Here is a 26,125-nt window from a genome sequence, read left to right on the forward strand (position 1 = left end):
TCCACTTAATATAGTTATCACACTGACTGAAGAGATTATATTATTAAAATCAGTAGGTTAACAAAGCCAACAAGCTTTGTGTTGTTTTGAATTGTACAGACAAGATGAATCTTCTTCAAGTACACTTGAATAGAAAGATTTATGTCATGATATATGATGTTTGTCTTATGACTTAAGTTACTGTTTCATGATTATCAACTAATTAGCAGTTAAAAATACACATAAGCACATAAATATAATGAGTAATCACATAAAATGACAAAAAAACATGTTATAAATCATGCATCAAATAATATCAACAATTTTCCAAATTTACATTTTGGAATTTGTCAAAAACATTGAGTGATTGAAAATTCTGACTTCGGATTCTTTTCAGCATTAAAAAAACAGGTTGGTTTCATGTTAAGAATCACATGTTAAGAAATGAAGATTTTATATATCATTCTTATTTATTATTCTTAATTTTTTTACAATTATTTTTAATTTAAAAAGCCCCATCATATAACCACAATCACATTTTTCACAAGTATGCAATGAAATGAAATTGATAAAATTTATGAACAGAAAACAATCTATTTATTTGTATTATCTGAATAACTAAAAGGAAAGAAAAATTGAAAATAGGACTTTTGTTTATAAAATAACTAAAACGTTGTTCACTTCTTAGCAGAAAACAACATATTACCCACAAAATAATATTACCAAAATAAATTAATGAATGTTGAAAAATAAAAACTCTGTCAACTGCTAGAGTAATAGAATAATTGTTAAAAATAAATAAATAATTAATTCATATTATAGAATAAGGGAATTACAAAAATATTTGACAGCAGAAATATGTTTAATAACAAAATGTGAAGCAAAATAATGTATATTAAAAGAACATACAACATTTGCATTATAAATAAAATGTATTTTTTATAAATATATAAAATCATTACTATTTTAAAAATAAGTTTTATAAAAATGGGCTGTTTTTAACAGTTAAAAAAAGAAAAAGTAGTCAAGATGAAGAAGTAGTCAATAATGCAGTGAATGAATAATAAATGTATGTTGGCATACATTATAAAATAATTTAGTGGAAATATATAGTAAATGGAATAAAAGACTTCAATAATCAATTCAAGTCATTTTTTACTAACTTTTAAGAAAATAAAATAATAATTGGGTTATTTGTCTTTGGGAAATGTAACTTAAAATTAATTTAATTGATTGATTCTGTATCTAACAGCTAACAGCAGGGGATGATGATTTTTATGAAATAAATATTCTACCTAAGATTACTTTTAGATCAAAAAAAGATTTAAAAGAAGATCTCTTCATTATTTATTTTGAAAAAGTGAAATGTGCATAAGATATTTTACACAAGAAATTAGTTAATGAAAATGCAGGTTAGACCTTCTGTATTGTAATAATTCAAAACATTTTTTTTTAATTCAGTGAAGTCTTTTGGTAATTTTTCCAAGCAAAGTTATGCAGCAGAGTTAAAATCAGACTCAAGTTACATTTGCAAGCTTCATATTTAATTTTAATGATGCAAATTTCTGATTCTTGTGTGCCTTAATATAAAAACTCTTTTCAAAGATTTTCTCCAAGTATCTAATATAAACAAATGATAAGTGTTTTTCCAATTCTTAAATAAAAATAATAATCTCAAACATAAATCAAACCCTCTTAATATTTATACACAAGTTATATTATTTGTCTTCTCTAATTTATAATGATTCTGTCAGTTATTAACCTCATTACTTTACTTGTCTGTAAGAACAATAATTGTAAATGCTGTCCATCATATACGTAATTCCTGAGGACATGTTAATTAATCTGAATACTTTTCAAAGAAATGAATTCCTTAGTTCTTCCCAAATTTATTCACTACTTTCATTCTAAACATGCTATAATTCATGAATGGACTAGTTATGTATTCGCTTATCAAATTTTTTTCAATCAATGATGATTATTTAGCATTAATACTGTTACACTTTAGCATTATCCACTCCTTCAACCATCTGTATATATCTCCTATTCAGTTTTTTTAAAGAAATGTTATGGTGTCAGATACAGCCTTTAAAAAGAAATATTTTTTTTTATCAGTATAAATGAAAATTTATGACTGCTATAACCATTAACATTTCCTACCAGGAACATTAATTATTGAACCCTTTTTCATGCACTTTCTTCACTTGTGCTATAGTATTTTCATTTTTTCTGTCCTGTACTGTTGAATTGTTGTGAGTAGGTAAATTATCCCAGACTATATTATAGGCATTGCATTACATTATCAGTACGGCAATTGCGTTATGAATAATGTAATTATTACATTATTATTAGATTGCATTGCCTATTGTCAGGACTATCACTTACTTCACTCTATATTATATTCTTTATATCTGGATTTACTTTGCCTTCTTAATAGTTTAGAATAATTAATTTTAATACTTTTAACCAATAACAATATGTGTTACTTAGCATAATTAAACGACAAATCTTTTAAAATAATATGAATTTAATAACTTGCTTTCTAAATTTATTTAATGTGCTTCTGAAAGATATTTGTTTGGTTCTTTCTTATAATTGGTGGTAATTTCCATATAATTTTCTGTGTAGGTGACAATGATATGGTGGTTAAGGTATTACATTGCTAAAAAACATGCAAACATACCACAAATGTCATAATCAGCATACTTTGTGAAGAGTATGAAACAAACACACAAAGTTACTGACCCAGCAGTATATTAAATAAACAAAAATTACACCAATCAAATATATTCTTATGTATTTCATTTATATTTTATCTACAAAATTGTAATAACTATAGGATCAATATAATATATATATATATAGTAGATTTTTTATAAATTATTTGCCAAATATAGTAACAAAATTATAAATATATAATTACATCATAATTAACCTTTTTGATTGACTAACTAAAGTTTTGTATTTATTTATTTTATAGATTGTAACTTATTCAATAAAATGTTTTTCAAACTGTTCTCTGATTAAATCAAAATAGTCTAATTAATCAATAAAAATATTTTAGTAACTTTCCCTATTTTAATCCCTTACGTAGGCCTATCTTTATTAAAGAATCAAAAGTAACTTTTCTTACAATTTTAAAAAATGTTTAGAAAATGTTCCTCAAACATACCAACTGCCTTCTTTCAACTTTTTAATCATACGTTGTTCAATCTCCATTACATTCATTGTCCAAACTTTTGGATACTACACGTTAAAAATAGTTTTACAATACTACAATACTTTAATAAGAGCTAAACCTTTCTTATGAGAGAATAACAATGGAAATCTTATGGTAAAAAAATAGTAAACTGAAAGATTTGTTAGTTAAGTTTGAAAGAGGGTCATAATAAGACTTCAAATGGGGTTATTACTATCAAGTAATACCGAAATTTACATTCATAATCTTAAAGAAAACATAAAACACAAATATAAAAAATAAAATAGATGCAGAAATATTACTGATTAGATATTTTAAAGATATATCAAAATTATTTATTAATAAATAACCATAGACAGTCTTCTAAATTAAGTAAACAATATAAATGAGATACAAAAGTTCCCCACTGAAAAATAAATGATTTAATGAAATTCTTGAATCTAGCAATAATTAAAATTTATGAAAGTACCAAACGCAATACTCATTGGAGACCAACATAAATATCGCTATTCCAAATCATTCAAACTACACAACTGTGGACTACACTGAAAACTGTGGACAATATAAATAACACTTATAATAAAAAAAATGAATAACGACATAATCCCCATTCAAGAAGGAAAAAAAAAGAAGTCTAAGATGAAAGTAAATAATATGTTCAATATTTCATTTTGCTTTTAGTTTTTATAATCAAAAATTAATCATTTTTATGGATCATGAACTTAAATTTTGGTAGCAAATTAACTAAAAATCACCTGTTATTATCGAAAAATAAAGTTATTACTACTAAGTAATTTTATAATTGTTATAATTAACTGTGTAATTATGAATAGAGAGAGAGAGAGAGAGAGATAGAGTGAGAGAGAAACTTATAGCAACCTTTTTCTAATTTTGAATCATGTGGTACAGAATTCTTAAGCTCTCATAAAGACGAGAAACATAGTATAAACGACTAACTTTGAGTGTACTAATAAAAATTAATCAATGGTTAAACTAAAATAAAAAGTAATAAAAAAAGAATAAATTGAAATCAAATTAATTATTTACTTAAAAAAAAAGATTAAAATAATTTTTAAAGCTAAACTTGAAAATATGTGAATTATGTAATCATAGCAAATTGAAGCTATGTGCATTTAATCAACTGTTTTTACAAATAAACTTTTTTTCGTTTGAATTAAAGTAAACTTTGTTGTTGTGGGAACTGCATGTTAAAGTCGTTTGCAGGTAAAACTTTCTCAGGAGGTAACTTCAATGTTGTATTGATTTCCTTTAATATTTTTCATTATAATTTCCAGTTTTGTTAAGCATTTTTTACTTAAATAACCAGTATTAGTAGGAAACTTCATTTTGAAATAAGTTAACGTTGTCTTTACATTTTTTACTCTAATTTTTTTTATCTCTGATATGTTTTTAATATTTCTTTAACTGGTATTATTGTTATAAAACATGCAGTCAGTGCCAAAGAAACTTACCATTTTAATGATGGCAGGCTTTGGTGAGAGTAAGATTATTCAGTGATTGAAATTTTTAGATTTATTACAAAAGTTTGTTGAAAATTTGTGTTTTCAATTTGAAAAAAGGGAAAGTACATGATATTAGTCATAGTTCAGACCTTAGTATATTGTTAGGTAACAAGGTATAAAATTTTCAAAGTAAATTTAAGGTAAAGGCACCAGTAGTTGACCGTTTAAGAGAGCCTTTAGACAGTTGTAGTGTGTGTGTACACCTTAAATTATCTTAAAACAACGAAATAAATGATTAAAACAACCAAGTACTACTTTTAAATTAAGGAATAAGTACTATTTTTCCAAAAAATAAACCTGTAAGATAAATAAACTAACAATTAGTCCACTCGATAATGAACTAGTAGTTAACCATCAACAAAAATGAAAAAATTAGTAGTTGACCTTGTGTTGTACCAGTAGTTGACCAGATGGAAGAAAAACAACAAAATAGATAAATTTATTTTAAAGGTAAAATGGGTAAAATCGGAAATTTGTCTCTCCACCATTTTGAAGTGACATTGTTGGGAACTATTGTTTACAATAATTTTCTAATCCTTATGAAAGTGTTTAATATGCTATTCCGTATGATTGGTATCAATATTTAAACATTTTGGGTTGTAATCCCACGAGGTTAAAATTTCATAAGTACCAAAAGATAGAGCAGTTGACCCATTAATTCTCTACTGAAAAAAAAGTTCAAGTCTCCATCTGAAACGGTTTCAAATTTAGAAAAGGGTTGCAATATTTTTTATACTCTTTATGATACACAAGATATACATATATAATTATATGTACACATATATACGTACATATACACGAGTATATAAATATTTGTTCTAATTGCTAAACCGTATTCCAAATAAGTTTACTAACCGTCTGAAAACTGGTACCATTTACAACACGCCACCAAAACAGGTAACCTTAACCTCCTGAATACCAACAAAAGACATGTTTATGCATTTAAAAAACCGGAAGCACACATACAAATTTAGAAAGTGATTTTTATATTTATACTTATTGCTTTTTAATTTATAATTCTCTCATTTTATGACGGGTACTAAATTTTTTGTTAATAGTTCTCAGAGTTAAAAACAAAAGAAGAATCCATACAGTAGTAAACGTGAAAACATGTGAAGTAGCAGATCCTGAGAAAATATTTATTTGTTCTTTAAGGTATTCAATAAAGCGTAATATGAATACACGGCATTCATTGACTGTAACATGAAAAATAAAAATTTTATATAATTAAAATTATAGAAAATACTAAATACGACAATTAATATATAAACATAATTAATAAGACTTATTATGTCATACTAGTCTGGAAACCTAAACATTGTACTTGAACGTAGACTGCAATAATTTCTCAATTAGCCATAGTAAAAAAAAAGGGGGATTTTTAACAAAACAAAGCTTGTTTTTTCTACATTAGTACAGCTTATTATTATTGATAGCTTATTCAAACAACAAACGCGACGTTATATTCTCAAGGAAAACAAGAAAGACACGATTTTTGCACATTTTATGCATACAGCGTATAAAGAGAAAAAAATCATTTTTCGAATGTGCAGTTAAAATATGGACCCCCTATTTTGACTTTTATCAAATTTTAGGTCATTTCATCCAATATTTTGACAGTTGCGGGTAACTAAAAACAATCATTCTCTAACCTGTTGCAGTATCAAAATTTGTTTTGTACTTACATTTAATAAACAGTTTTACAAAAGAAATTTAAAAAGTAAATCTTCATAAATTTTGACTGGGTGTTAAAAATAATGGCTGAAATTAATTAAAAACCAAATTCGCTTCAAAACTTCCTTCAGTGGCTTATTTCACTGTCAAAGCATGACTTCACCGGATTAAAATTGCAATCAACGTCCAATGATAAATAATAGTACTTGCTATATTATTTCAGATATGAAGCTGCTTATAAGCGTCTGTTTTTAAACCGGCGTCTGCGTCTCGCATTACAACGGAAACAAAATAACAGTATATGGAATGAGACAATATCTCCCAAGAAAGTAAAATTCAAGCAAACAATGTCAGCCCGGAAAATCATGTGCACCGTGTTTTGGAATAGGCGGGAGCCGTTGCTTGTTGATTTTTTGTCTTTGGGTGAAACGATAAATGCCAAGACATATTGTGAGACCTAGACTAAACTGCGTCGTGCAATCCAAAACAAGACGGTGGGGGAATCGTGCAGCTTTGTGACAATGTTCGGCCACACGCGGCTCATCGCACCCAAGATCTCATCGCGTCATTTGGCTGAGAACAAATTTATCACCCACTGTATAGTCCTGACCTGTCGCCCAAAGATTACTAATTGTCCTGCATCACGACGTCAAACAGCCGTTCAACAATGATTATCTTCTTAAGCGGCAGATTTCTACAAAGCTGAAATGCAGAAGCTGATCACATGATACAAGTAACATAATGTAGTCGGAAATACGTAGAATTGTAGATTAAGATCTAGGCTTTCAGGTGAATATAAACTTTTTCAGAAAAAAGTTTATTGTTCTTTATATGAAAACGGTACTTAAAAAAACAGAGAGAGGTGTGTGTACATGTTATATACAATATATAATAATAATAAGCAATATTAGTATACTGCTTATTATTAATTTTTAATTTTATTTTTTAAGCTTATGTTTTATTTTTACTATACTTATTAGTACAGCTTATTATTCACAAGAAATTAACAAATATGACTGCAGTACGTATGCTGTTGTCTTGTAAGCGGTTTTCTGTTCGCCTAAGCGAACAGAAAAACGCGTTAATAACAAATTTTATTTTACTGTGAAAGTTTTAATGTTTTTTAGTATATTAAAAAAATCATTTCTAAAAAGTAACGTGTTTATTTTGAATAACTAAAGGTTGTTGCAGAGTGATGTTTTGAATAGGTTTTCAGTAATAGGCTATACTTTACACTGTCGAGGAGTATACCTGATAATCTACCGCGTATTATCAAGTTTCGGAAACTGTACAAATATTTTCATTTTTACCTTTCTCATTTTCTATTAAAAATAGATTTTTCCTTCAAGAATAGCCTTATTATTCAGTTTCTGGAAATTGAATAATAAGGAAAGAGCAAATAATTTATTTGTGTTTGACTATACAATAAAATTATAAATAATATATACTCATATTTAAGTGTAATAATATTTGTCATATTTATCTTGTAAGTAATATGATCGCTCTTCGTTTCATATCACTTGCCCTCATATATTAACTGTTAAAATGTAGTACTAAATTTTTTTTAAATAACTTGTAGCTCAATAAAAAAATTATTAGGTATCCACATTCTTAACTATCTAACTGAAGAATAAAAAATGTGATTTATTACCAAAGTAAAGTTTTTTTAATTTAAAACAAATAATCCGTAAGGTTTTATTTCAATTTCTCTATTGTTACGTGTAATAATGATTAACATTGACTTTTTTAACCATTTTGGTTTATTTATCCAGTTGAAATTATACAAAGCCGTTCTCAAATATTCCCACTAAAAAAAAAAAAAAAAAAAAAAAATAAAAATTAATTAAAAGAATGAAAATAATATATAAAAATTAAAAAAAAAAATTATTTCATAAATTCTTACATACGAACAAAGAAACAAATATTTCTTCATTCGAACCTAATTCACTGGTAGCTGACTATTCGTGTTGTGTAAAAGCATTCAATCAATTCTTGAGAGTGACAGAATAGGTGATAAAACTTTTCAACTCATTAAAGAAATGTTCATTAGGTTTCAATATCTATGCAAACCAGGAGAACAACATTATATAATATTTTTTTAAATGGTTATAAATATTGTCATTAAAAATTTTCTATATTTTTAATACATTTATTAGCAAAATAGAACCAATCTAATACAAATTAAAGGATTATATACATATTTTTTCATCAATAAATGGTATGAATTTAGATGTACTTGTTATTTCTTTTTATCCGGGTTCAAAACCATTGTATATTTATTTATTGTTTATGTAAATCAACACCAAAACTTCTGTTTCACAGGGGTTTTATTTCACTCTTAAGAAATGTAAAGTTTACCAGTGTGAATGTAAATTACGAGTATAATTTTTCTATAAGATATTACCTTTCGAATTAGTTTATTTTAAAAATAAACATATTGAAAATTATTTCTATTTTAAAGTAATTGAATAATTACCTGCAAAAATAAATCATACCGCTTCATTGTGGAATTAAACGAAGGAGTCTGGTGTAACACCTGAGATCACAGCAACTCAAAAAGGCCAAAGGTTTTCAAAAATCCAATGCTGGACTACCTGCATGATTTTTCACTATTGCAGGGAATTCTTATTATGCCAGTATTCATTTTTAAACTTTGATATGGATTCTACAACTATTAACCTCACAAGCGAAACTCAATTCTGATCTAGATACCTCCATTTTGTCATTACTTATCACGGTTACTATAAATCTTGAAGATTTTTAGAATAATCTTCTACTGATGAATGTTAACTAGTTTTTGAGCAGTTGATGATTAGCTTTTTCTAAATGTAATAATATTTCTAAATTGATCTTCATAGTGAAACCTTCAATAAACTCTCGCAAGAGCTTTTAATTGATGAAAAAGGTAATAATATTTCATATAATCTTAGACTGATTAATTTTATTAACTCCCTGTTTCTTTGTTATTAATTTATCAGTAGTATTTTCAGAAGAACATTTAAAATCACATAGCTTCTTCACATGTAACTCAATTATTGTGACTTGCTCTACAGTTTAGACCTTATAACCATCTACATCTACATGAAATCTCGCCTGCGCCGAGGATAGAAAATCAGAATTTGACTTATTATCTGCCTTCACTCTAAAATTTCCCTAAGTCCTAGCTCCAATTGTGGAACTAGGGTTCCAAGGTTTAGATTTTACTTGTTAGATTTTTGTCATTCTTACTTTTTAAAAGTGCTTACTGAATACCTATTCTTCCTGAGTATTTCTTTATTGTCATACTGATATTTCTACTATAAAGGAACTTTTATTTATAATTTGAAAACTTTTTATTTTAATTTTGCCACTTTGTACAAAATTATAATTTTTCCTAAAATATGTGTTAAGATATGTATATGATGTTTAGTTTTAGGTAGTATGTAACATGTGTGTATTCTATTCTGAATGATAATATGATGAATAGTTTTAAGTATTATGTAAAAAAAAAAATTATGTTGTATATATTATGACCTTGATTGGCTGTATTTGTACATGTATCAAGTATAATTTTTATCATTTGATGTTTGTATTGTGTTTTGTTCTGATTATTTAATCTTATGTAAGAATCTGTATTGCGTTTACAACTTGTATCTGTACTTGTAGTATGATATGACGTATGACTGTGTTGTGGGTGATCTCCCCCTACCTGATATAATGCGTTATTAGCTATGCCAGGAAGGGTGGATAGCCAGGAGTGGAGGTTTAGTCAGTAGTGCGCAGGTATACATACGCTCTTCCTAAAACCTAGCGGGACCTGTTAGCAACCCTGACACTGCTTTGGCTTCTGTAAAATGGATTCCCCACCGATACAAAAAAAAAACTTCTGTTAAGATAGGTTTTTATTTTTTTTTAAATTATTCTGATCTTCAGTATTAAAAATTAAGATCTAAAAAATCAAAATAAACCAATCTGCTTTTCCCATAACATCTTAAGTTATGATGAAAAGAATGAAACAATTCTACTTATAAACAATTAAAACATAAATAATAATCTACATTCACTATTTTAGAAAAAAGTAATGTTTAGCAATATTAACTATTAAAAGTAGTTTCAGATTTAATTTTAAAATATGTAAAATAGTTTAATGCTCTCAACTATTTTATAAAGTTTGGTGTGCTTTAGTTGGGAAAGTTTTCAGACACATTTAATTTAGCTTCATTTCCCATCTGTTGAATTGTTTTCTAGAGGAACTACAATATTTACATACTTTTTCAATTACTGCCTTTCTTTGTAGGGATACAAGGATATTGACTTAACTTCTTCCTTACATTGTTATATGTAAAATTAAATTTCCATCAATACATTAGTTTGTTATGATTTTTATGCAATGGTATTTGCATAAACTTAGTATCAAAAGAAATAACTAAAAACATATGTACTTTTACCTTGAAACTTTATTTATTCTGTAATATAATATTTAATGGAATATGAAAATCAAATGTATATCATTTTTAATCAGCATTTCATTAAAATAAATGAAAACAAGAGATACAGTAAAAAACTCATTATCATATCACAAAATGTCCTTATAATAGTAAACAATGCTCATTCATTTTTCCTGTGATTCAATATGAATTAATCTGTCAGGGACAGTCTTGTGACTGTTTGAAGGATCTTCTTTAGGAGGATCTTCTTTCTGGGAACCCTGAAGTGCAAAAGGAAATTGGTTCTATATTTTGTTTAGGGTATCTCAGATTTCCAATAGCTACAGTTTTTTTTTTTAATTTGAAAGCCACTATGCTTTCATTTGTGGACATGAAGCACTATGTGTACTGATGCACACTGTGGGCATATTAGCAGCTCTTCTACTGTGCAGTAAGGCCTAGATGGCGTGTCAATTACTGAATCTGTAATCAGCGCTAAAAGTTAGAGTGAATTCCTTGTAGGGATGGGAGCAGCTGCATCCTAACTCAGTTAGGAACAACTATCTGAATTATTTGTCTGAATGTTGTTCACCTTGAGGAACGCGATAGGTAGTGGTTCATAACTGGATATTGGAGATTAATACCTTCATTTACCTACAAATTACCTTGATGGAAACTGTTATGTGGCCATTCAGAGTGAGTAAAGTTTTTCTCAATTACATACTAATAATATTCAGGGTTCCTTGATCAACACAGATCATCTTTTTTCCTGATAGCTTGATGTCATGGTAGCAGTCTGACAAGACATATCAAGGGAATTTGAGTTGATACAGAGCCCAACTAATGATGAGACAAATATGTCTGAAATCAACATTGCCAATAATATGATGCCCAACATCATTAAGGAGAACAGTTTTAAGTTTAGTAGAGTAAATACCACAAAACGATCTCATATGCCAAACTTGTGGCACAGAAAAAACTAATCAGCTCATCTGCTACATAAACTATTTAATATCCAGTAAGTTACGGGATAAATCGTCTATTCAGAAACTGTATGATCTAGTTTATACCAATGCCCTTACAGTAATAGTTGAAAATGGTTACTGAATCAACTCCTCTTACATTCATCAAGATACAGAGAATAGAATTGAAACAGAGATCCTGGATTTCCTAAAGCAACAACTTTTGGTACAGTATTGTAGAATATGTCACTACAAGCTAATCAATATTAGTCAAGAACAGAATAAGCTGTTCATTATTAATCAGGCTGAGCTTCAAGAGATTGTGAATGCCACCTCAGCAGCAGCCACAGGAGAATTTTCTCCTAGTTCGCATCCTAATATTATTTGGGAACGGTTATCAGATTCTTTAAGCCTAATAGATGTTAAGTTTTAGTCTGGGCAAATTTCATTTAATGCATATAATTAGGTTACATCTTTCTTAATCACCATAATATATCACAGACAAATAAAATCTTTATTTCTACTAGTACAATTTTTCATGTTTTCTGTGGACTTATTTTTTATTTAATGTGATGACGATTAGTAAATTGTAACTTGTCACTATTTCATTACAATAAATGTTTATATTAAATCTAATTAATAGTACAATTAAAAAAAAAAAAAATAGTAATATCTACCTTCAAACGTGTAATAAATAAAATATTCTAACGTAGGACTTGTTTATGAAAATAACAAAAATAAAAATTCAGTAAGAAATGATTAAAATTTATATTAAAAGATTTCATATATAATTTTGTAGTGGTTTACTTATGGCAAGATGATACTGTACCAGTGATATATTCATATGATCTCAGTTAGTTTTCCAAATATCTAGTTTGCAATTGATGTCTTTGTCACATATCTAACAAAGAATAAGTTACAAAATGAAGGAAATTATTACAGAAGAACAATGTAGATTCAGGAACAAAGGGACAAAGGATTCAACTGGGCTAATAAAAACAATTTTTAAGGTGTTTATAGTAGAAGCTAGAGGAGGATGAAGAGTAAAATTATGTTTTGTAGATATGGAAAAGCATTCAATTTTATCAAATGGGATAAGTTAATGGAAATAAAAGGAAACTAAACTACAGATTGGAAAGATAGAAGATTAATTAAAGAACTGTACTTGAAACAGAAAATAAAGAATGTTCAAAGTGAGTACTTTGACCTAGCATGAGGAATAAAGCAAGGGTGCTGTCAATCACAAACCTTCTTTAATGTATACTTTGAAGATGTAATCAAAAATTTTCAAGAAGAAAATAAAGGGATCAGTGTAGGAAGAAGGAGAAGAATTTTTGTAAATGCTTGTTAGGAGAAGAAGCACGGGAGATTCAACTCATGATTTAAAAATTACAAAAATACTATGATAAAAAATGAAATCAAAATAATGTTACAAGAATAAAAGTAATAAAGATAGGAGACAATAAGCCAGTGAATATTTACTCAATAGAAGCAAAAGTATAATAGTATAGATATTTAGGTACTATTTTGAGAGGAGGTTGCAAAATAAAAACAAGAATATCAATACCTAAGAGAGCATTTAATGGAAAGAAAAAATTATTATGAAGTAAAATAAGAATTAAATGTTGGAGAAGCTTGAATTGTTACATTTGGAGTGCACTTCTGTACAGATTGGAAACATGGAGTTTAAGAGAAAGAGAAAATGAAAGCCAGAGCATTTTAAATGCGAATATAGAGGAAATTGGAAAAAATTAAAATGGACAAAATAAAAAATAAGGAAGTTAACAAAAACAGAAGTTTAATTAAATCAAATCAGAATAGGAAGACTAACTGGCTGAATCATATCATTAGAAAAGAAGGACTGAATAAAACAGTACTAGAAAGATTGGTAGAAAATGAGAAAAAGGGAGGCTGGAGAATCATAAAAATTATAGACTACCTAAAATGAAATTGAAACAATTATGTTATTAACATTTTAGCTGCGAGAAGAGGAGAATGGAAATTGACAAGGTGCAAGGGTCCTGCCACACTTAGAAAATCATATGATGATTATATTACAAAAAATTTGCAGCAGTCATATGTAGATCAAGAATTATTAAATTTTTCACTGTAGTTATTGTAATAGTTCCTATATTGCAAACCAGTGTAAGTCAGGACCCATTTTTTGACTTATACATTCTTGCAATTCTGCTGAATCACAAAAATATGGGAAGTTGTAAATTGGAACTAGGCCTCACTTTTCTCAAAGCAGTTGTCACCAGAAGATATTCTTTTTTTTTCAACATAGCCAATATAAGGGATGAATCAGTTTTGGCTCCTAATCTGTAAATTAAGACAATTCATTTGCCTAAGTGAGGTAAAACCAGATATAGGAGTAACCTGTTTATACTACTGCTTTTAAAATTTTCTTTACATTTCATCATAGCTGATTTATAATATGCTTAAGTTATTTCATAATTATTAGTCACTTATTATTTTATTCGTTAGTAAAAGTTTATACTGTACTTAGTTTAGAGTTTTGCAAGTGACTATCAGCTATCCATTTAAAAAGGCATCAGTTTTAAGTATAAAATATTCATATTCTTTGGATTTGACTGTTATAAAACTTTTACAGAATCAGTATAGTCATACAAGTTTCCTGATTGATTAGTTTTTATAGACTGTTCAGCTGCATGATGAACAGACACTGCTGTCTGATGAACAGACAGCACTCATGAAAGTGTGTCCATTTAATGGTAATATCCTCAGGAGATTGAACACTTATATTAATTATTATTACCAACATATATATATATAAAAGCTAAATAACTGTCATGGTAAAATGAAATACATAATTTTTTGTTCTTTTCCATCACACATCAACAGTAAGATATTACTTCTTTGCCAATGAATTTTACAGCTTTAAAAATCTGATTTCTACATTCTAGCCAAATAAGTAGAATTTGCATATACTATTACTTAAAAACGTAACCCACCCCTCTAACATAATACAGCAGATCTGATTCACACTAGTAAAGAAACTGATTGCTGCTAAGGAGACATTATCATTTCTTAGGAAAGATGTTACACATATAGACTGTACTGATATGATAAACCAGGTGTCCGACCGAAAGGAATTCTGAGGTTTTAAATTAAATTTACTTTATTACATCTACAATTATAAATGTATGTTTTATTACAAGAAACATAGTTGATAAAGTTTTCTTACCTCTCAATGTAACTCAAAATGAGCACAGTTTACAGCCCTGCACATGTCAAAGCTGCACATGTAATCCACCTCATTACATATTCCGGCAAACAAGTCTGCAAAAAATGCTTCTGTAGCGGCTATTTTTCTTTGGAATAAATGTTCAAGTGACTGGATTTTTTCTTGGTGTATGATTACTATTAACATACATAGCCTCAGAAGAAGAAATCCATAGGATCCAAATCGGGACTTCGGTGACAAAACAATGGGAGCTTCTCTACCTACCCTGTCTTCTGGTAACCTGTAATTGAGCTCAGTCCACACAATTTCTGTATGAAGTGAAGGGGCTGCATCTTGTTGGAAAATTAGACCTTCCATATTTTAAATCTGTGTAAACACAAAATGTTCCAACATGTTCAAGTACACTATGTCCTTATTACTCTACTATTAGAAAAAATGTCCCAAAAATTCGATTAAACTACACCATCCAATTCACTTTATAACTAATATTCAGATTAAAAAAATTTTTGTTCTTGGTTTAAATTTTTCATTTGATGCAATTCTTGATATATATATGAATATAATTATTAGCCCTCCTACTGTTGTTAAGAATATAATGTAAAGATATCATGATGATTTAATTATCATTGAATTATTTCTGCACATTAGGGCTGTTTGGAAAATTAGTATTGATCCTAGTGATATTCGGTCTGATGCGACGAATTGCACCAGTTCATGTGGATTTTCCGAGCCCCGTATTCGATATTTCATGGAATCATCCATGTTCATGTATTCACAATACCATTAACATGAACTGTTGCTTCATCAGAAATTAAAATGCGCTCCAGGTGGTTTTCATCAGTTATTACAAAATAAACTCTTTTTGGCTTATTGTTAGGTTTAATTTCATAGAGTAGCTGCAGTTTGTAAGCACGAACTTTCAGTATCATAGACAATCATTTTAGGAATGTTCAGTTGTCGATAAACGCTACAAACTGAAGATTTTGGACTAAGCTGGAGAGACAGTCGAATCTTTTCCGTTTCGATACTTGTTTTATGCCTACATGGTGACTATTCTTTCAAAACGCTTCGGTTTCTAAAAATTGTTTACACCACTTAAATATGCTTTTATCACTCGGAGAATTTCTACGACAGAGTAGAGTACGATTATAATTTCTTTGTATATCACCCACTGATTTTGTTTCTGAGATCCACTCTCGCTGAACTTTCTTTAGTGGCGAAGTTATGGTACTGAAGCCTGTCCTTATAGCAGCTTGGCTTGTGCAACATTTAATGCAACAGTTATCTGATGGAGTACAAGTAAACTAAAACTTAATTTTGATTGCTTTAAGATTACGCGCTTAAAAAACTATTGATTGATGCAAAATAAAGTCTATATTTGTTTTTAAAACCCCGGAATTTTTTTCGGACACCCGCTATACAAATAGATCTTTATTTTCTAGTATCTCTGTCCTTGGCTTTACGTTTTTATTACTTCGCCCTTAATCTTGCTAAACTAACATTATTGTTTTTTTTATTCTCAAAAATAATGATCATTGATTGAAATGGTTATTATTAGGAAAACACCTAATAAACCGAAACCATTGGTCTCGGTTTAAAAAAAACAAAACTAAGCAGGACAGAGAAGCAAAGTGACTTATTAGACTAGTGATGGAAACTCAATTAGATAAATTTAACACTTATATTTTCTTCTGCAGTTAACAGTAAGCTTACCTCAGTCACGATTCTCTGCCCACTATAATCGAATAGAAAAATTATATAAAATGCAAGTCCGCATAAATAAAATTCATTTATTTTAGATGCTATTTCATCTTTCTGTTACAAAAAAAAGCCATTCGAATTATAATCACATTTTTAAAAACTAAAGTTTTTACTAAAGAGACTTATTTTAAAAATCCTAAAATAAAATCAATTATTACAACCGTGCTTAAAATTAGATATTTGTCTGGTCAGACAGCACCAATTTTTAGTGTTTCAATTTTTTTTTTTTTTTTTCTGTCGCTTAAATTTCCCTGTAAAAGTAACATTTCTTAGATTGTCAATCATATCAATCATTTATTTCAATTCCTTTTTTTTCAAGCTACTAAAATCTTGGTAAAAACTAAAAAACGACAACAGGCAACTGACAATCGATAAAATTTTTAAACACAATACTAACAATTTTATACATTTAAATACTAAAGTATAGATATCTTTTCAACGTAAAAATAACATATAAATCGGGTAACCGTATGATATTCAGCTACCACCAACAAAAGGAAAACATCTCAAACTCGTACCAAGGCTTACCACATGACTGGGATTAGCCCGGACAGTGCTGTCCGGGGTGACAAAAATGTCAACGGTTTGAGATCGTTTTTAACTTTAGACCTATATGTTCGACATCGCGTTTTTAAACACACTCTTACGGCCGTGCATCTTTCAGCCGACCTTGCAGCAAGCGCTGACTTTGGTTTTGACGGAAGCGTAGCTACCGGTTTCGCCACTATTTTTTACTAGTCATTTGGTAATACCAACAGGGGCAATGTGTTTATGTTGTTTTCGCGCGTGAAGTAACTCGTCTACACGTTTTTGATCATTTCATCTCTATTCAGTTTTTTGTCTCATCGTTTACAAATGGGCAAAAGAAAACGTGTGTTTAATGTTAATCTGCAACAGGAATACAAATTTTTGAAATTGTATAATGACAGTAACAATGAACATGTTTATTGCACACTATGTACTGGAGAGTTTTCTGTTGCACGTAAAGAAAAGGGTGATATTGAATTTCATGTGAAAATAGCTAAAAATAGGTGTGGTATTAATGCTACAGCTTCAGCAAACATAAGAGATTTTTTTAAAGCCAAAGATGGGAATAACAATAACAGTGACCTAGAGTGTGCTGCTAAAGAAGCTATATTTTCATACCATTCTGCTAGACACAAACTCAGTTTCAAAACATCAGACTGCACATCTAAACTGGTTAAAAAGTTATATAACCCAAAATTTTCATCTACTAGAACTAAAACCGAGGCAATTATTGTTAACGTTATTTTGCCATTTATATTTGATAATGTGTTGCGTTCTTTAGAAAACATTAATTATGATACAGTAATGATGAATAGCTGAAACAGAAATGAAGACAAACTTGTTCCGATTATTGTAAGATATTAAAACCTAGAGGAGGGAATTCAAGTTAAACTTTTTAAATTTTGATGAAGTATCAGTTGAAACTGCTCAAATTTTGACTCAGTATCTTTTTCAGTGTGTGAAAAAATACAAAATTGAAGAAAAGTTGGTTTGTTATACTGCTGATAACACTAATTTTGGTGGTGTGCAGAGAAAGGAGAATGAAAATGTGTTCAGAAAGGTTCAAAGTGATTTAGATAGACTTATTTTAGGAATTTGTTGTTAAACCCAGCACGTTCAGTACAAACAGCATGTGATTCTCTCTCTACCCCTGTACGTAGAAATTATTGTTATAAAAATGTATAAATATTTTCACATATATACAGTAAGAGTAACAAAAGTTAAAGAGTTCTGCGAATTTGTGGAAACAGATTACAAAAAAGTATTATAGCAGCACAAGGTTCCTTAGTTTTTTACCTGCAATAGAAAGAATTTTTTCTATTTTTGATGGCCTAAAATCATACTTCTTATCTTGTGACAAATGCTCAAAATTATTATTTGATTTTTTGAAAATCTAAAAAGTGAATTGTTTTTGACATTTTTGTATGGTACTCTACAGTTATTTAATAATGTTCTGAAATTGGAAGTTAATTCTAAAGCATTTTAGACATATTCTGAACTAATTTGTCAACTTTAGGAAAGAAAAACCCACAAATTTATACCATCTTCTGCCAAAGAATTGCTTTGCACTCTAAAAGAAAATAATGATGTTCAGGAACAAAAATCTTCTCAAGCATAAATAATTTTTATAATTCTAGCATCCAATAATTAGAGTTGTGGAGTACCAGTTTTGATAAAGTTAGTAAGTTTCAGTGGATAAATTTACAAACTGAAATTGCCTCGACGATTTAGAAGAGAGTGCACAAGTTGTTAATGAAATTATAAAAGATTCCATAAATATTGATGACCTATTTGATGAACATACATTGTTGAATCAGATAGTTCAAAACCAAGGGTAGGTTATGGTTAAAGTTCTGAAAAAGTACCAGATACTATTGAAGAGAAGTGGAAAGCAATTTTTAAGGTGTTTCAAAAGACTGATATTTCATGTTGCAATATTTCTAAAATGGTTGAGTTTGCGATGTCTTTGCCTGGGACATCTGCTTCGATTTAAGAGTGTTTTTTCGATTACAGGAAACATTTGGTCTGCAGAAGAAAGGGGTAGACTTTCAGTATCTACTGTTAAACATCTGCCAACTGTTAAAATTAATTTAAAACTTTCTTTTGTGAATTTTATGATGTAATTAAAACAAACATACCATTTCTGAAAAAAAGTCATGTCTAGTAAAAAATATAACTGAATAAAGTTTAATGTTTCAGTAAACTTTTAAGTAATTTCAAAAATATATCCTGGGTTGGACCTAAATAAATATGGTAAGCCTATTTATATCCCAAAACATTGTATTTTAGCACCTATGAAGCTGTAAAATTATATCTACCTTTAGAATTAGTGATATTTAGAGTTGAAAACTAGAAGAAAGGCTATGCAATCATTATAAATTGTTAGTTTTTATATCTATAAATTTCTTCTACACTTAATTTCTATTTTTATTATTTCTTGACTAAGTCTATTTACTACTTCTGTAATAACTTATATTTTTAATGTAACTTTTTTAACCTTTGCAATCTTTTTCTTCTGTTTTAGAAACCTTTTATAAAGTTTGATATACAAATTCAAATAAACTTTTTAATATCATAAAGTAAATGAAAGAAAAAAAATCATATTGTATTTGCATCAGCGATCATGATCTTATTTTGTTAATTTGGTATTTGTTATTTATTCCTTCTTATTTTACTCCTTGTAAATGCAGATTTTTAGTTTTTTTTTTACATAGACCGTTCTTTCTGTAAAGATCAAAAAACAGTCTTACAACAGACAATTTTCACATTACTTTACCACATTATCTACTGGAAAACAGAAAACTAAGTCATTTCATTTGCTATTTTGATTATTTTTTACAACTACTACTTAGCGCTTATCTAACTAATAATGAAATAATAAGTTTTGCTATTTGATATCATTTGAGTAAATAAAAAATATAGCAGTTGGTATTTTTCATCTAACGTGAAACTGCAATATCTTCTTAATACAGGCAATTTATATAATGCACAGTTTCATTAAGAGCAAGGATACATTATTTTGTTGTTATACAAAATTTCACCAATCTTTCTTATAGTTGTGAGACTTGTAAAGCAGCTGAAGCGCCAATATTTATTGATCACTAATATAGAAGGAATTTTTCTGAGTACAGGTGTTCACTATATAGCCATTCCCTCTGGAGAACAGAATGAAAGTGTCATTAAATAAGTTGAACACCTCTTACATTTTGGGGGCTTAGTATGTCAATAACCAACAGTGGGTTTTACTTAGCGAAAAAAAAAGGAATCCACTTTATTTTTTTTAATAAGCACGGCATGAGATGTTTATTATGTACAAAATGGTTATGTCAGTTTTCTGAGTGATTCGTACCTAACTTGAGGTTGCCTGCAACATTTAAGTTTTGTTACCATACAAACATGAAATGTTGAAATGGAAATAGTCATTTCAGTTAATCAGATTTTTATTTTTTCAATCACATTTATTATTGCTTTTTATAAATTCGTTACAGCTAACATAATAAATAAGCATAGAATACTTACATGAACAATATAATATATTGAAAAACACATGTAAATTGATGATAAGGAATTAAAAGTAAATGAAATTCTTTGCCCTCCTTTATTAATCATATTAACATTTCTGTAAGTAAAGTAATTTATTATTAATCTCTCAACTACCCTTTAAAAACTCAATTTAAATTAAAAAACACTCTACAATGTTAAATAACTGCTACTGCCATCTTACACACACACACACTCACTCGTGAATATCCTACAACAGGAACAAAAGAGGATGTATATTACTTTTAAAGATTCTATTTGATTGATCAATTATACATTATGTTTTCATGGAGAAATCATTTCTTTAACATTTTAAGAAATAATCGATTACTTTTTAAAATAATCGACGAATATGAAAATCATGCTGCAAATAATATAGTCGAACTCAAAGGCGCTTGTTTTACAAGTCGCTGCAGCTACATATAAACCCTTAGCTTTTCTTCTTTCTTTTTTCTGTTTAGCCTCCGGTAATTACCGTTCAGATAATACTTCAGAGGATGATATGTATAAGTGTGAATTAAGTGTAGTCTTGTAGATTCTCAGTTCGACCATACCTGAGATGTGTGGTTAATTGAAACCCAATCGCCAAAGAACACCGGTATCCACGATCTAGTATTCAAATTCGTGTAAAAATAACTGGCTTTACTAGGACTTGAACAGTGTAACTCTCGACTTCCAAATCATCAGCTGATTTGAGAAGACGCGTTCACCACTAGACCAACGCGGTGGATCGCATATAAACCGGATTTTAACTTCAAAAAGAAATTTGTTAATTTTCTAACTAGTTTAATTTTATTTACAATAATAATAATATTCTATTAGATGGTGGAAAAATCAACTATCAATTAAATAGAAAACATTTTACAATGAAAGGAGGAAGTTCATTCATGCTGCAAAAAGAAAAGAAAACTAAATTTTGGATTTTTAATGAGGAAATTCTGAAAGAGAAGGATACATGAAGACTGCATTTAATTCATCAAAGGGAAAAAGTGAACCCCCAAAATATTCACCTGAAAATGAATTATAATTTATTTAGAGAATTGCGTTTAGATTTTGGCAAACAACAGTTTCCTTCCAGCCTCAGATATTGGTAATACCATACATAATGATAATTTTACTTTATAGTTTCATGAGCGTGGGCGGGGCCAAAACTTCGATAATTTGATAGCAGCAGTGTTGTCGCATACATGCGTACTGATTTTTAGAATTATTTATTACTGTTTTGTTCACATTACACTAAACATCTTTTTATCCACCGACAGTACTCTTAATACATTTAACGATGAAACGCTTTTAACCTTAATATAATTCGAACGGTTGATAGTAATTTATAAATTCTCTAATAAACATAAGCATAATATTTCCTTACATTTCTGCCGGAGACATGGAATATTTTCTCTACTCGCTTCCCCTGTTAAATGTAGTAACATTTTTCTTGGGTACTCTCCTTTCTGTGTAGGTACAGCATTTTTTTGCGGATGATTCCCCGTTTTAAATAAGATTTGACACAAAACTTATCCATAATTTTTTGTGCAAAATATCTCAAACAGCTTTGGACCTAGATTGGCTTCCATAATCTTTTTTTATCGAAGACAACCTATGTGCAAAGTTGTTTGAGATATGCTTTGTGATGGCTCTTACTCTTAATTCTCTTCTTTAGATTCGGATTCTGGGGAATGTAAGGCACCATCTTTTGTCTGCTGTAAGGCCTTCTCTCACTAAACAGAAGTACAACTTTTCTGCTTGCTCTTTTAATCTGTTTTTCGATTGATCGTCTTGATTGAGATTAACTTAATTTTTGTGAATTTTTCCTTCATTACCGTTGTCTTGAGACAACTAGTATTCATTATTTTTTTACTCCATGGTTTCTTTCTACATCTATAAAAGAATTTACGGAACGGTAATAACAATTATGAGCATTTCGTTAATATCTAATTATTTTTATGAAATCTGCCATTTTCATTTAGTGACTATAACGATGCTTTATCACCTTATTCATTCCTCGGGAAACCCATGAATGAAAATTTTGTGAAAACTTTAATTAAGTTTCAAGTTGTTTTATTTTTCTTATTTTTTTATTTTTAGGGTGAAAAACGGTTGGACGTTATCATCGCCCGGAAAATAAATAAATAAAAGTAATTAAAGTTGTTACATAAAATTAAAATTTAAAACTACTATCACAGGAAACAAAATTCGGAATGGGTGTAAAAGGCCCATTCTCGGATAAGAAAAACACTAACATGTAACTTAAAACTACGTTAAAAACTATCATATTAAAAATAAATAAAGCTTAAAACTAAAAAAGGAAATAAATCTTAAAACTATTATGTTTAAAGTCTTACAACTAATATCACAAACGAATTTGTAAAACATAAAAAAAAACAAAAGAATATGAATATATATATATATATATATATATATATATTCATTTTTTTTTTTTATATATATATATATATATATATATATATATAAAAAAAAAAAATTCCGATAGGGAGTGTAAAAGGCTCGCTACTCGGATAACAAAAACAATACATAGGACTAGAGTAATTAAATTTTTTGTATTAACCCTATACTACGCAAAAACAGAAAAATCCGGGTTAAAACCTGTTTATCATTACACAAGATACCACGGATGTTTCTGGGTAGTTTAAATTTACGACGCAATGCCGCATAACATATGCAGTCCACGAGTATGTGGCGCACAGTCACGCGGCAGTTGCATCGTGCGCATAGAGGTGCTTGTCCTCTCGTAAACAGGTACTCGTGTGTTACCCTCGTGTGTTCTATCCGCAATCGACAGAGAACTACTTTCTCACGCCGGGGTTTTCTGTATGAAGAGTCCCATGGTAACACATAATCTTTAAACTGACGGAGTTTATTATCAACGGTAGCCGTCCAGTCACCTTGCCACCTTGCTCTTAGTAATTGGTTTATATAGTTAATGAAATCAGAAGTAGCAACTCGGGTGGTGAAAGGAGGCTGGTTACATGCTTCTTTGGCAGCGGAATCTGCATGTTCATTACCTGGAATCCCTACGTGGCTAGGGACCCAGCAAAAACTTAATTCTGTGTTGCGATTATTCAACTCAGCGATTGCGTTGTAAATTTCAATGACGATAGGATGTTTGGAATAAAAGTTTTTTAAGGCTTGGAGAGCACTACACGAGTCACTGCAAATAAGAACTTTTCTATATTTAGGGTTAATGATGTTTAGAGCCTTATTTATAGCGTATAGTTCAGCGGTAAACACACTCGTAGTACCGTGTAGACCAAACATATAAGTTCTTTCATTGACAACAAATGCACACCCAACTGTATCGTTTTGTTTCGATCCATCAGTGTATACAACCGCGTCTGGTTTCATCTTGGAGAGAACACACTGAAATATTTGCTGAAAGACAATAGATGGTGTTGATTGTTTATTGTATGTCGTAAGGTCAAAATTAAAATTTATAAGGTTTATTCTCCATGGAGGATATAAGCAAGGATATATAGGAAAGAATGACGGTGTGTCAACATTTATATGCTGCAGCAGACGCCAGGTACGGACCCTTACAGGTGCAGTACGACGTGGATGGTCCTCATACTTTCCTAGATTAGGATTTCTAAAGAGTGAGTCAAGAGCCGGGTGATTTGGCTGTCCTCTGAGACGAGCAAAATAAGATAATAAAAGCTGGTTTCGTCTATCGCAAAGTGATGGTTCACCACAGTCTACAAGTAAGCTTGCGACAGGACTTGATCTAAACACGCCTGTAGCAAGCCGAAGGAAAGCATGATGTACACTATCCAGCATTTTAAGCACGAATTGACGAGCTGAAGAGTAGGCGACACAACCATAATCTAAACGGGAGCGAACAAAGGAATAGTAAAAACGTATCATACATGACCTATCGGCTCCCCAGTTGGTGATAGTAAGGACTCGCATCATATCTAGTAGTTTGGAACATTTTGTTTTCAATTCTTTTAAATGTTTGACCTAAGTAAGACGGCTATCAAAAAATAAACCTAAAAACTTGACGTAAGTAAAGATAGTAATAGTCTCTCCGTTCAGAAAAATTTGCGGAATAGAAGGGTTTCGTAGCCGAGAAAAAACTACACATTTTGTTTTTTCGGATGAAAATGTGAATCCAGCAAATCCTGGACCAAGCTTCAAGGTGAGATATAGTGTTCTGCAGTAGTCTCTCTGCTGAAGGTGTTGAACGGCTTGCAATGTAGATAGCAAAGTCGTCAGCAAATAGAGAACATGAGACAGGAGCCTGCACACATTTGGTAATATCGTTTATGGCTAAAGAAAATAAGGTGGCACTTAATACACTACCTTGGGGCACTCCAATCTCCAAGATGACACTATCTGAGAGCAAATCATCCACACGAACACGGGCCGTTCGGTGATTTAAGAATCCCCGGATAAAAGCAAGCATATTGCCCTTGATTCCCCATTGTTTGAGAGTGTTAAGAATACCACGTTGCCAGGCTGTATCATACGCCTTTTTTATATCGAAGAAGATAGCGACGAGGTGCTGCCGATTTAGGAAAGCGTTTTGTGTGGCTGTTTCTAGTGACACTAAATGGTCAATAGAAGATCGTCCTTGTCGAAAACCACACTGTTCTGGAGATAGAAAGCCATGTTTCTCCAAGTACCATGTAAGTCTGCGGTTTACCATTCTCTCCATTATTTTACACAAAACGCTTGTTAATGAAATAGGGCGGTAGCTTGAGGGGTTGGTTTGGTCTTTACCAGGTTTTAGTACTGGTATAATAAATGCCTCTGACCAGCCGGATGTGAAAGCATGGAAAGGCGAATGTTGTCCGGTCCAGGGGAAGTGTCCCGTGAGTTTTTAAGTGCATGTAACAATTCTTTATATACGAATGGAGTGTTTAATTCACCAACCGAATCACCAATGTTTTACGATAATACTTCTATTTGTATCTTGTACCGTTGAAAATCGTTATTATATGATGAGGTGAGAGACACCGAGCGGAAAGATTTTGCTAGACTATTTGCCACTTCTGAGGGTGATGTAAGGAGTTCTCCTTCATCAATAAGACCGAGAACAGATTGTTTCGGTGATCTGAAAATTGCACGAATTTTCTTCCATATAGTAGACGTGGGAGTAGTGCGTGAGATAGTGCTCACGTATTTCGTCCATGAATTCCTCTTAGCGTCCAAGAATACTCGACGGCACACCGCTCTAGCCCTGCAGTATAAATTTAGATGTTCTGTTGTAGGCCTACGATTAAATTTGCGTAGTGCCTGCCGTCGATTCCTAATAGCATATATGCAATCATCGTTCCACCATGGAACGAAAGGACGTCTAGGATTACCCGATGTTTGTGGGATATATC

At 30.0% G+C, this 26,125-nt stretch overlaps 1 protein-coding gene across 3 annotated transcripts in view; it reads right to left on the reverse strand.

Moving 5' to 3' along the window:
* Positions 1-26,125, reverse strand: part of LOC142334185 (serine protease inhibitor-like) — a 267,470-nt gene that overhangs the window by 159,019 nt on the left and 82,326 nt on the right. The window lies entirely within an intron of this gene.

Source organism: Lycorma delicatula, chromosome 1 (assembly GCF_047948215.1).
Source record: "Lycorma delicatula isolate Av1 chromosome 1, ASM4794821v1, whole genome shotgun sequence".
Classification (NCBI taxonomy): Eukaryota; Metazoa; Arthropoda; class Insecta; order Hemiptera; family Fulgoridae; genus Lycorma; species Lycorma delicatula.